Below are 14,796 nucleotides of genomic sequence, written 5' to 3' on the forward strand. Positions count from 1 at the left end.
AATCCCTGAAAGAGCTGTTTCAAAGGAGTACCATGAGTGGAGGAAGAAGAGTCCGAGAGTGAATTAGGACTCCAAATGTTGTAGTAGTAGGTGGTTAGGTCACAAACTTGAAGCGCTAAGCCAAAATAAAATCCAAGAGGCAAAGGAATGAACTGAGGGTGGAATGAGATAGAAGGCCTGTTCAGGATTAATCACTTGAATGCCAGAAGTTCCTTGATGTTCTTTGCTGGGCTGGGGATAGACCAGCATAGATGACCCTTAAAACAGACTAAATGAGATTATGGTGCACAGACATTATTGTGCTTGCATGCACACATGCATATATACACAATTGAAGGCATTGGATATTAAGAGACAGCTCTGAGGAAAACATGGGGAAAAATAGAATGATGTTAGATTTCATTGTACTTATTTCTGGTTTAGTGTTATTTTTATTCTATATTATTTGTATTTTCTACATTATTTGTATTTTCTACATTATTTGTATTTTCAGGGTTTAGTGCCTCTGATGTTCTTAAACTGGCCCTGGAACACACCCTTCAAAATGCTCAGTAGGCAGCAACCATTTACCCACCTAAGTGTCCTTTGTCTTGAATTCAATCTGGAGTGTACGTTCTAGCCTATGAGCTGATTTTTATTTCTGTTACTAAGGTTCCCACGTGAACACCAACTCATTTTACTAAGATCCAATCCCCGCCCAGCCTTTCCCAGGCCTTTTTCCTTGAAGGAGCTGGACTATCCCCTTGTGCCTGCAGCTACTGACTGGAATTGGAATCCTTCGAGATTCTACTGATATCAAGATGGTGTCACTCTTATCAATCTTGCCCTGAGCCTTCTGCTCTTGGACTCCTGCCCAGTAGATTATCAGATAACCTTGACTGTTGGAGCCAGCTGGACAGGTCTTGGAACATTGCATTATAGATTGCTGTTCATTTTTCTTGGGACTAGTCTATAGAACACTCATAATATTTAGCTACAAGATACCAGCATGGTTTGCAGCTGAGCCTGCATGGTTAATTGGGAGAAAAAAAAAGCTTTGAAAAGTACGAATTACAAATGTAAGCTCCGTCAACAGATTTCTATCTTTCCCCCTCCTCTTTGGTGTTTCCCAAGTCCTTTGAAGAGTGCCTGGCACAGTAAGCATTCAATCAAACTTTGTTGAATAGAAGAATGATATGATGTTGACAAGGAGGAAAAGAAATATGGCATGTCACATAGGGAGCTTTTCAATTAGCTCAGATATGTATGCATTATAAATGGAATGGAGACTAGACATAACTGTTTAATGAAGAGTCTCAACTCAGTGGGGATAGAAACATGAAAGTGTTTTATTTAGCTTTAATCCCTGCTTCCAACTGTGCTCTGTCGTATTGCCCTTCCTGTTTTCTTAATAACATTTTGGGCAGATTCCATAACTTTCTGGTTACTTTTGATTATTAAAAGTCCAGTTTAAAAATCACAATCTCGATTTTGATCTCAATCTCTTTTCCTCTTCTGACCAAGCCCAAGGTTGAGCTGGGTTGGAGTGGCCTGGTGGAGCTTTAAAGTTTATCCAACTCCTCTTCAGGGCTTAGCTCTCCAAGCATGTTGGCTATGGAGAGGTGAGAGAAGAAAAAGGATAAAGGTCTCTGTTGTTGTCACTCTTTCCCTTGGCTGTTTTGGCTACTTTGGTGTACGCTGCCAGGTCTCTGTGCCCTTTGAGGCAACCTTCCAAATGCTGGCTTTCTTGTGGGCCACATGGTGAGTTTCTTTAGGGCAATAGTTCTCAGAGAACCTTTCTTTGGTCTGCAAGATCAAAACTATTTTCATGTTAATACTAAGATGTCATTTGCCTTTTCCACTGTGTTGGCATTTGCAGTGGTGTTGCGAAAGCAGTGATGGGTAAAACTGCTGGTGCCTTAGCACAAATCAAGGTCATGGCACCAAACTGTATTGGTAGTCATGGTATTCTTGATTGCTGTGTACCTCTGGCAACAAACCAAACCAAAGGAGACTCCAATTCCAATTAAAAATGCTCTTGATGAAACAGTAAAAATTACCAGTTGTGTTAAATCTTGACCTTTGAATACATTCCTTTTACTATTTTGTGTGAGAAATGAGAAGAATGCATAAAGCACTTCTGTTTCATACTGAATTATAATGGTTGTCTCAAGAAGAAAAATGATGTCTGATCTAGTTGTGAGCTGAACTGGCCACTTATTTTTAAGGAATATCATTTCACTTGAAAAAATGCCTGACTCAAACGAGGGTTATTTATACTTAGCCATTTTCTTGCAAATGAGTGAAGTAAGGCCTGTCACTTCAAGGAAAACAACTGACAGTATTTGTTGCCAATGATACAATTTGAGCTTTCACACAAAAAAATTAAAATTTTGGAAGACTTGTCTCCACCACTGTGAACTTAAAAGCTTCCCAGTACTTAAAAACTTTTCTGGGGAGCTGACTGGTGAGATCAATGGTGGTACTGGCAAATGTAACTTTTCGAAATCATATAATGAAATGCATCGACATGTGGAACATCTGCATAACTTAGTGAACTTATATTTTTAAAATACCAATATTACAAAATCACAGAAAAGATTCATTCAAGGTGCAGGACCAACCTATTGATTCTCATGTAACAGAATATGAAAAGTTCACTGTTATGGTTTCAGATTCCACATTGCAATGAACCTTTAAGAAATTATCTTTTACTGAGTTTTTGGTGTATCAAAGAAGAGTATTTATAATTTCCTGAAAAGGTCATTAAAATACTCCTTTTCCAACTACATATCTGCACATGGCCAGATAATCTTTATATTCTTGAACAAAGTCAACATATTGCAACAAATTGAATGCAGAAGCAGATGTGAGAATCTAGCTCTCATGTCAGAGACTTGCAAAAATATAAAACAATGCCAATCACTAATTCTTTGTATTGTACAGTTATTTTCAATAACAATGTGTTATTTATGTTAACATGTAATGGGCTTTATTATTTTAAAGTAAATCAATCAACACATAAAATTATCAGTTTTAATTTCCAATATGTTAAATATCAATAGCTATAGCTCACATGAACAAAGGGTCTCTGGGATCCTCAATAATTTTTAAGAGTGCAAAAAGATCTGAGAACCAAGTGTGAGCTCTGCTGTTCCAGGCTGGTGACCAGAGGAATCTGAATCACTTGGGAGCTCATTAGAAATGCAGAGCCCCATCCTAGACCTGATGAATCAGTCCTGCATTTTAATAAGATCCCCAGATGATTCGAAGTCATAGTAAAGGTTGAGAAGTACTGTATTAGAGGTACCTGGGAGGCCTCTCCACTTTGTAAGTCTCCAGGGGAGAGATCAGGTTTAACCTCTTTTTCTTCCCTTTCCCTCAGTATCACTATTAGGTATATGCTCCAACCTTCTTGCTGCTGGGATCAGGGGTCCCTTTGTCTAGTGAGCAACTTTCTTGAGTGGGGTGTCAGCATGATTGCTCAAGCCTAAAGACCTTCCAACGTCTCCTTGGCCTGTAGGAAATATATTCATTCTTGCCTTGACAAACTGGCATGCAGGTATGCCCACTGCCAGTCACCCATCTTCATTGCCATATCATAGTGGGTTGTTTCGGTATCCACCCTGTCCTGCCCCATTCTATACTTCCAGACTAGAAACTGGTCCTTCCATGGCCCTGAAACCTCCAAATCACCCAGTTCTCCTTGGCCATGCTCTGATATTTGCAGTAGGACAGGCCAGCAGATTCTGCACTTAATCAAGCAGCCAGCTGGAGAAGGGAACCAGTGCCTACTGCTGGTTCTTTTTCCCATTTTAATTTTTCTTCCCTCTCCTCCCTGACAATTACTACTACTACTACTGCTACCTTCTTACTCCTCTTCTTTTTCTTTGTTCTTGTCTCCTCCTCCTCTTCCTTCTTTTGTAATAGCTTTATTGAGATATAATTAACACGCCATAGAATACACCTGCCTCTTGTAAAATTCAGTGGCTTTTAATATGTTCATGGATTTTTTTTTTTTTTTTTGTGGTGCTGGGGATTGAACCCAGGGCCTTGTGCTTGCGAGGCAAGCACTCTACCAACTAAGCTATATCCCCAGCCCATGTTCATGGATTTTTTTCCATCATCAACACAATCACTTCCAGTACACTTTCATCACTCTGAAAAGAAACCCTGTACCACTTGGCTGTCGTCTCCCATCTTCCCCTCCCCCCAGTGCTAAGCAACCACTAATCTACTTTCTGTCTCAATGAATTTGTTTATTCAGGACATTTCATATAAATAGAACCATATACTATATGGCTCTTTGTGTTTGGCTTATTTCTCTTAGCATAATGCTTTCAAGTTCATCCATGTCATAGCATGTATCAGTATGTCATTCCTTTTTATTACTGGATTGTATTCCATCATATGGATAGAATGTGATTTATTTACCCATCTGTCTGTTGATGAACATTTGAATTGTTTCCACAATTTTGCTATTATGAATATAGTGCAGCTGAGAATGTTGGTGTACAAGCTTTTGTGTGAACATATGTTTTCTATTCTCTTGGGTATATACCTAGGAGTGGAGTTGCTGAATCACATAGTAAATATTTGCTTAACCTTTTGAGGAACTGCACATCATTTCCCAAAGCAACTGCACCATTTTACACTCCAACTAGCAGTGTATGTGGGCTCCAAATTCTCCATATCCTCACCAACATTTGTTGTGTATTTGATTACAGCCATACTGCATGGAGTGATAGCTCATTGTGATTATGCAGTCCTTACTTCTGGCAGGCACCACTTCACCTTGCTCAAGGGTGTTGAAGGAGAGACACCTTCTTCAACCCTTTTTCATGGGGAGGGAATAAAGTCTTCCACTTACCTCACTGTGTTCCCACATGACGAATGGTACTGTGGCTCATGTGACTCCTTCCCCAATATGCAACGTATAGAGATTGGAGGGAATTGTGCCTCCCCTCCTCTCCAGGTATGATGACTGACAAGAGTGGGACACCCTTTGTGGGTAGCTGGTCCCAATTGTTCATAGTCCTGTTCAGAATGTGAAGCCACTTAATACTTGTGTCTTCAGCTCAAAGTCCCATTCAACATTCTCTAATTTATAAAAGAACAAATACAAACCTGTAAATCTATTATCAGAAATTCTTTGACCACAAATGAGTTGAGGTTTGACCAAAAAATGCTCACTCTTTTTGGGGTAGGTTTTACAATTTATCCTCTGCTCCCCCAAAATACAGACTGGATTAACCTGTTTGATTCTAATAGTGTCATGTTAATGGGCAGTAGAGACAAGGCAGGAAGGTCAGAATGTATTTGGCTAAGAGGAACCAAAGTCAGAGATAAGTGAGGTGATCATAAGAGAGCCACAAATTGCTATAAATGAATTTATGTCTTCTGACACAGAAAAATGACAATCTGAGAGGATTTAGACAAATGTAGATGAAATTGCTGAGCCACTGCTGGTAATTCTGAGGAACAGTGGGGAAGGGGAGAGCTCAAAGACTGGAAAGGGAAAATGTCCTAATTTCCCAAAAACTCTAACCTCAAACTGGAAATAATTGAATTCACTCAAAATTCTAGAATGAATTATTAAATTGAGTGGTTTATGGGTACTTAGAGAGGGTCGAGGGTTTGGCTATTCAAAGTGGAGTCACTAAGTCATACCGGGTGAGTTCCATTTCCACATGAATATAGTTAGTATCTTGGCAGATTAGAGATGGTATGGCATCAAGTCTCTACAACTCAATTTTACTTGGGTTTGCCACAGTGTCTTCATAAAAATCCACTTCCTGATAAGATGGAGATTTATAGTCTGGATGAAAAGCAGTGGGAGATGGTGTGCATTTGGAACTGGTTGAACAACCAACCTTACCCAGAAAGTACTAATTTAATGTTAAACCAGAGAATTCTAGTAATAATAATGAGAACAATGATAGTAATAGTAGCTATCACTTATTGAATTGCTAGAAATGCTTTATCTAGATTAATCTATTTAACCCTCACTATTCCTTCATGAGTTAGGGACTATTATGGGCAGTCTGCAGGTGTGAAAAGTTGAGCAATTAAATTATTTGTCTAAGGTCATAGAATAAATGATAGCACTGGGTCTTAAATTTAGAACTTGTCCTCTTAACAAGCATGTTCAGTCCTTACATATTGGAAAATCCTCTTAAGATCTGGCTATAAAAACCCCAGCTCTAGGAAGTAATACTTTATTTCTTCCATAATAGGTCACCAGTTTGGGGTTTGTAATTCAATAGAGTTTGGGGTGTGAGTGGGCAGATAGACAAGGCAGCTACTTCAAGCTCAGCACTGTAGTTTCCTCTTTTGTGCTCAGTGCAGGTCATTCTTGCCTTTTGTGGGAGGATGAGCTGAGGTGGTGGGAAAACCTGAGTTGTGGGGTCAGAATAAGCAAGTTCCTGTGTGAATTTGGTCAGCACTCTTCCTCTCTCAGGAGCCTTCTTTTCATAAAACTTGTCTTTGATTGTGAAGTGAAATATTATGACTCCTATTCAAGGGATGTGAGGTATTTGCCTGCATATGGGCATATTTTGGGGTCTTGAATTCCCTCCAGAAAGGCCCATCACTGCTAGTGCTCAGGTGGGAACTATTTTTTCTATCTTTTTTCTTTTTTAAAAAATTCAGAGCTTCTCCGACTTTCATGTGCATTGGAATCCCCTGGGGATCTTTTTAAAATGCAGATTCTAATCCAGTAGATCTGAGAAGGATCCCAAAAGTCTGCTTTTGAATAAGCTCCCATTGATGCTGATAACTGTGGTTCCTGGACCCACTTCAGTTATTGAGATTCCACATCATCCTTCAGAACTGCTAAACCTTTCAGTAACTCCAAAATGCTTAGTAACCTATAAATTGATCCTGATGTTGCCTCTTTAAGAATATTAGTCACTAGTTATCAGGCTACAGAAAGCATTAGAAAGTAAAAGGCATACCTACGTGGGTTTGTGGGAAAGGATACTTTATTTGCAATTCATACCAAGATTTGACTGAATTTCTGACTTTGTTTGAGAATGAAAACATTGCTATTACATAGATGGTCAACATAGGGCTTAATTCTCACCACATAAATGGAAAGATAAGCTCAACAGAAATTCATTACTTTTGTGATGACTCAGTCATGAGAAAAACCCACAGATGATGTCAACTATTCTCAGTCTATATTTACTACAAACTCCATAGTTCATTTCTCCCCAATACCATCAGCATTAGCTTTGGCATATGAAAGTTAAAAAAAATACACACTATGCCACTCTGGTTGAAGACTTTGTTATTTCTTCCTCCTCCTCCTCCTCCTCCTCCTCTTCTTCTTCTTCTTCTTTTGCTAAGCAGATGATTACACATAATGGGGGGGGTGGGAGGGGGTAAGAATGGAGAAAGGAGGGACTGTATAGTGGGAAAAGAGGGGTGGGAGGGGTGGGGGGGAGGAAAAAATAACAGAATGAATCAAACATCATTACCCTATGTAAATGTATGATTACGCAAATGGTATGCTGTTACTCCATGTACAAACAGAAACAACATGTATCCCATTTGTTTACAATAAAAATAAATTTTAAAAAATCCTTACAATGTGAGATCTAAGGTTGTTTTCAGATATTTGTTTTCAGAAAAGTTGTAAATATTCTCATTTTCTACATCTGTACAACTGTCTTATTGCTTCTGAAATGAGCCAGTCTACCTACTTTCCAAGAGCCAGAATAATTGAGAGGACCCCTTAAACATTTTTACGTTGGCAGAAACACATCAGAAATGAAAGCCTGTGAAGACTTATAGAGGAGAAAATTTCACAGAGACAACATGAAGCATGAATCCATTTTCAATTTCTTGGTTTTTTTTTAAGCGAGTCCTTTTTATTTAATTATTAGTTTTTCAGTGCTGGGGATCAAACTCAGAACCTTGTACATGATAGGAAAATGCTCTCAATACCAAGCTATACCCAGCCCCAACACAACAATTTTAGGGTGAGGGTAAGAGGGGAAATGTAATGTGTAATCAAAGATTAAGTTTGAAGAGCTTTCCTGTTGAATTTTACTTTATTAAAAGTTGAGTAATGTGCCAAGATGATTATTGACATGACTAGGTTTTCATTGATCTAACTGACTTGGGTTTCCTATCAGTGGTTATGAGTTCACATTTGAACATTAATTATAACTGTAGGAAGTTAGTGACATACAAAGGCAGCAAAATGCTAGACCTGGATGCAATAGTACATACCTGGCAAGCTTTTATTTAATATCCTTTTTGCTTTATGAGACCAATTTTTGCTCTGGTGTACAGATTTCTGTAAAAGGTCAATTCTGATACTGGAAGGGAACATTTAATAAAAAATAGTAAGTAAAAAGATAATACAGAGATTACACCAAATAATAACCTTTATTCTCTCTGACATAAACCAACCACTACCAAGAATATTGAAATGCAAAGCTATTGTGTATTGAGCCATATTTAGAGAATTAATGTTAGTTATAAAGTAACTATTATGCAGAATATTACAATATAAAAACATGTTATATTTAGATAATTAGTATCCACTGAAAAACTTATTTTTTATGTTATTAAAGTTAGCAAACACTTTTGTTTAATTCAAGACAATACATTGTTTAGTTATTCATACCATCACTGCATTTTTAAATATGTCTCATTTAGGTTCAGCTGCATTGTTTTATTTTAGAAGAAAAAGAAAAACACAAGTACAGTAAAATTTTTGTTTTTAATGATCAAAAGTTTCAAGTATCCTTAAGGTAAAACCATGCAAAACTTATTTGTACATGTTCACTTTTTAACAAGTGGGTAGGAAACAGGATTAATAATCTAGAATGAATACCAAAGTCTAAGAAATGATGATTTCACTAATAGGCACTAGTATTATGTGTTGTCTTAGGAATTTTGGTATTCTGCAAGACAGTAGTTGAATAATTCATATTTGAGGATTCATCTTCATACAAAAAGGTAGTCACTCAGGTCTCTTCCCTGGAACTAACTGCTTCAAGACCCCTCCTGCTTCAGATTTTCCAATCAGTCATTTTTCCTTCATACATTCATATCTAGTCCTTCCCCATCCAGGTCCTCACTTTAGCTATAGTCATTGCGAGCATGAACTTTGGTGTGGACTATTCTGGGTTCAAACCTTAGATCTTCTATGTCCTAGTCATGTGTTTTGTACCTAACATAATAGTACTTCATTGTCAGGGTGATTGTGTGGACCAAATAAGGCAAGATAGGACGAATATTTGTGGGTGTGCAATAGACCTACATTCGGCCATACCATTTCCTCTGTTTTCTCCATTTCCTGTCACTTGTCGGAGTCAAGTATTTTCTCCCCATCTTCCACCCCTTCTTGGTCTCACACCAGAGTTTCCATTAGTGGGTGAAGTGTAATCAGAGCCTTGAGATGGCTACTACACAATCCTGTAACTAGGCAAGTGGTAAGTCATGTGGGTGGTTTCAGAGTATGTGAATTCTGGAAAAGTGAATAGCAAATTCTACCAAGGAAGGCACTGTGTATTATTTATCCAAAACACAATCCCAGTACCTGGTATGTAGCAGGTACTGAGTAAATGTTGACAGAATAAATCCACAGCTACTTCCAGCCATTAATGGTCCCAGATTGGGCTGGAGGAGGAAATTGGGAAGGGCATTATATTGTGTAAATAAAGATGTCTAGTGTAATTTATATCAGGATTCAAAATATTTCACTGGTGAATTATCATTACAGTTTACATTGTGCTTTCATATCCATTATTTGATTTAAGGTAAGATTTTAGTCCAGTCTACTCTCTGCAGAGCCTTCAGAGTAATTTTTCATAACATGAATCTAATCTTGGCACTCTCCTGCTTGAAATTTTTTAGGACTGATCAGCTGACTTCAGGAAAAAATATAGTCATTTTCACAGGGTGTGCCCAGACCTTCAAGACGTAATCTCTGCTCCCTTCTTTGTCATCACTGGCCCTTTCTTGTCCCAAGATACATAGAACTCTAGACATGCAGAATCCCCTATTAGTACCACATTCACAAATGCAACTATGCCTTCTGAAATTCATGTTGTTCCCTAGTCTAGGACACACCCTCATCTATCTACTTTATGGGTCCCATCCATCATTAGGCATTAGCTCAAGGGTAATTCTCTCATAAAAGCGTTTATTGGCTCTCTTAGACTGGATTCCCTTAGAAGCAAGTTCTCTGTTGATAGATTATAATATCATCCTACAATGAGTCACATTTCCCTGTGTCCATGCCCCTTTGAAATGAGTTTGCCACTCTTCCTATCAATAGGTCGGGCCTGGTTATTTATCCTTTGAATCTGGGCTGATTTGATCAATGGAATTTGATGAAAATCACATTCTGGTCCTCTCTGACCTAGGTATTAAGAGATCTTGCATTTTCTACTTTTGCCCTCATAGCTCAAATGCCATGTAAAAAAGTCCAGGCTGTTTTGCTTAAGAGAGAGGCCATGTAGAGAGAATGTGGAGATAATGCAGATGCCCAAGTCAATGGCCAGAGCCAAGGCCTCAGACACACTAGTGTAGTCATCTTGTATCCTCTAACCCTAGGTAGGACACCTCAGCTGATAATATTTCTAACAGTGACAAGCCATCTGTTAGCGAAAGAATGTTTTGTATCCCCTAAAATTTATGTTACCTCTGATAAACCTTATCCAAATTTCTAACTCCTAGTATCATGAACAATAAAAAAACTTCCTTTTTGATTAAAAAGTTTAATTTTGAAGAATTTCAAACATACACAAAAGTAGAGAATAGTAGAATGAACCCCCATCTACCCATTATTCAGGTTAATAGTTTTAATTCATACCATTCTTATTTCAAATACATCTACTATTGTACCTCCCATAATATTTTAAAGGGCTGTTGCTTCGAGTCACTGGGTTTGGGCGATTTGCTACTCTGCAATAGATAATCACAACATCCTGAGACAAATATTTGAGTACTACTAATTTATTTAGGGAGGGATCCCAGAAACTACTAGTTGGGGAGTGGGGAAATGAGACAATATGGGAAATGTTAATGAACAGATTATCTCTGTGGGCTACAGGGTTCAGTCCTGCTGGGGACCTATGGGGACAACATAGAACTGACCTCAGAGTCATTCTTCCCATGGGAAGAGGATGACTGGATTATGTATCCACTGGTTCCCCCTTATCTTTGTTGAGGCATTAATTGCCTGACTTTTATGCAGGGCCCACTGCATAAGAGGGTTGAAATCAGAGGAGATGAGAGGATAATTAAATTCAGAGGGAATGATGCCTACATTGGTTAACATCTAGTGAGGTGCCCTTCTGAGATACTCCTTTGTTTGCTAATATAACACCCCAAGCTAATCTCTATTATAGTATTTGTTATACCAAGTGTATTCAATAATTTTCCCTACCAAGTTGTCCAGACTGTGAACTCCTTTGTAGCAGGGCCTGTATTTTATTAATTTCAGATCCACTAGAGCTCAGCATAATACATGGCAAAAATCACAGGACAACAAATACTACTGGAACGTATATCTTTGTTTCCTCATAGCAATCCTGTAATAAAGGCTGGTAAAGGCAGTTGCAAGCCCATGATACCTATGCATAACACCCAAATTGAAAATATTCTGAAAAACAAATTTTTTTCTGAAATTTGTGTCAAAAATCATTTGGTGGCAAAAACCTACCCTGAACTTTTGTGGTACTCATTTTAGGCTTAAATAGTGTGAATATTCCTGCTGTGATAGAAACATTGAGGTGTTTGATTATTGGGTGCTTTCCAAACTCCACTAGGAGTATGTGGAGAAGATAGTATGTATACCAATTACTTTCTAAAATCTAAGAAATTCAGAATTCCAAACAGACCTTGCTTCAATGAACTGTAGCCTGCATTGCTATTTCCATTTTACAGAAGCAGAAACATGTTCAACATAATGGTTAGAAGGAGAATTATTTTGAGAAACCAGGTATTTTCTTTTTTTTTTAACTTCTGGAAGAATGCTCATTTCATTCTACCATTCTGATATTGGTGGGAAAATGAATGGATGGAATAAATTTTCCTCTCTATTGGTCATAGGTTCATTATCAAAGGTCTAATTTTGAATAATATGGAATGATTCTCCAACATGGTAGCCAGTGGAAATCTGTCTCTGAGAACCACCCATTATCTCTAACCTTAATCCCTACAGATGGGTGCATGTGGCCTTAATATTAGTGCTGTGAGAAAACCTTCTGGGCCAGAGGACCAGGAACTGGCCAATCTGACTATTTCTCTGGGAATCTGACTTGAAACAGAGAAACCCCAACTGGATGGTGTTGGATACTGACTGAAGTTAGGACCTTACGTAAGCCACATCTGGAGTGGCCATTCTCATCACATATTTTAAGGCAGAGACAGTCAGTCTCAAGAGATGGATTGGCAACACCATCTACACAGAACAGAGAAAGAGACCATATGACTTCAGAGAGTAGGAAAGAGCAACCTTCAAGCTTAATTTGTTATTCCATACATTGTTGAGACATGACAGAGCTTGTTGCCACTGGGTTCTGAGAGATACCCTTGTACGTCTTTTTCCTTGAGCTAATTTGATTGTATTTGTTTCTTATCACAGTGTTTTCCCACCAAGGTAAGTGCTAGAGTCTTCTGGGTAGGTCAGAGATTTGTTGGTAGCATTTCTATTCACTAAATGCTGATTCCCCTATTCTATCTACTCTGTGGCTCCCAATGGATTCAGCCTAGGCGTGGAAAAGGTATTTGTATGTTTTAGGGAGGAGGAAGTCTATACTATTGAAGCTCCATGTGCCTCCCTCTAAATTGGCTGTAGGATAGGGAATGAGGAGAAATTTGTCTTCCTAAAAAGGTGCCTGGCCAGTAATCGATAGACCAGTATTTGAATAAAAAATAAGAGGATTGTTTTAGGAGCATTCTTAAAATCCAGGAGCACTTGCTGGCATTGTTCTAGTGAAAATGATCATACTCCCTTGTAAATAATGTAATGGGAGGGAAGATGCTTCACTGGGATATGGTTGTTTCTATAAAATTGACAGCCTAAGTTATTAAAGTTTTCAAAATGAGGTTAAAAAGTTTATAAACTATTAAACGATCTCGAAGTTTACTGAATACATAGTGTGCCAAGGAGATGGGTTGAGGAGATGGAGTGTTAGCTACCTACACACAAACAGAGGGCTCCAGCAGTCAGAAAATACTCCAGGCAGGCAGTCATAGGTACCTGTAGTTGAGAATCATTGGGTCAGCATGTTTAGGAATAGTAAATTCCAAGGGAATATAGGCAAAGCTCTGATAGCATCTGTGGTACACTTATACATGGTGGTCAGGAATGGTATAGGTAGAGCCAAGGGGACATCAATCTCAAAATGTGGCAGTGCCAAGAAAATTCAAGAATATGATCAGGAACTGCAATGGTGGTTTCTTATAGAAGATCATGGCCAAACAATGGGAAAAATTGTCAGAGAACTGGGTTAGGTGATAGGAGTTTTAGGTGATAGGAGTCACTTCTATTACCTAATTGTGTACTCAGTCAAATAATTGCATTTTCTCCATATCTGTTTCCTCAAAATAAAATTGAAATAACATCTGCATTACCTACTTAAAGATTATATTGATGAACAAATGAAATAATTTATAGGAAGCTCTTGGAACCTGAGTAACACCATAGAATTATCAAAAGGAATGAGATGATGAGGAACAAATTAGGAAGAAGTTTAATTCTAAAAAATAATATTTCCAGATAAGGGGCTTCAGTTATCTCTTATGAGGGCAAATTTCAAAGTCAGGTTACCAACAAAACTTGAATAGTCAGTTGTAAACACCTGGCTGGGGTAGAAAGTATGTGGACAGGATCCAGAAACTGCTTCTGGCACCAAAGTAGTGACTATTAGTACTGTCACAGACAGGCAAGGCTTATTGTGTATGACATTTCCAGGTGACAGTAGTCACCTAAGAGAAGGGTGTTGGAATGAGATGGGAGCTGAGGACTTCAGATTTAAAAAAATGAGAATTTGAGCCTTAAAAGGAGTGAATGTAATCTAAATACAAATGCTTTATACATAAATCCTCCAAATTAATCACCATAATCATATTTCTTAAGGTATCAACTAGATATGAACTTTTGGTTTCCAGAGGAGATAGGAGGAAAAGACTAATCAGTCACACTTCCACCTAAAGCAATCCTTGAATACTTTTGCCAAGTGTAGTTGCTTCTGATGAAAGTATGAACTGTCACTAAGGGAAAATAATAGGGTTATCTCAGCATCTTGGGGATGCTTGCCATTTTTACCAGAACACCTAATGTTCTTTGCCTCAAAGGGATCTTAATGAAGATATAATTTTCAGCAAATACTTTAATGGAAGGCCTTTTGCAAGGGTTTTACAAAACAAAGTCTTGATTTGCTGGTTCAGCCATTCACTGAGATTTTCCAAAGGTAGTGCAATAGTACCAAATGGGCTAAGGAAATGAGCAGACACTTCACATAAGAAGATGTACAAGCAATCAACAGATATATGAAAAAATGTTCAACATCTCTAGTAATAAGAGAAATGCAAATCAAAACTACCCTAAGATTCCATCTCACCCCAATTAGAATGGCAATTATCAAGATACAAGCAGCAATAGGTGTTGGCAAGGATGTGGGGGAAAAGTTACACTCATATATTGCTGGTGGGGTTGCGAATTGGTGCAGCTACTCTGGAAAGCAGCATGGAGATTCCTTAGAAAACTTGGAATGGATCACCATTTGATCCAGTTATCCCACCCTTGGCCTATACCCAAAGAACTTAAAATCAGCAACTACAGTGATG

The sequence above is a fragment of the Sciurus carolinensis genome, chromosome X, assembly GCF_902686445.1.
Source record: "Sciurus carolinensis chromosome X, mSciCar1.2, whole genome shotgun sequence".
NCBI classification, from domain to species: Eukaryota; Metazoa; Chordata; class Mammalia; order Rodentia; family Sciuridae; genus Sciurus; species Sciurus carolinensis.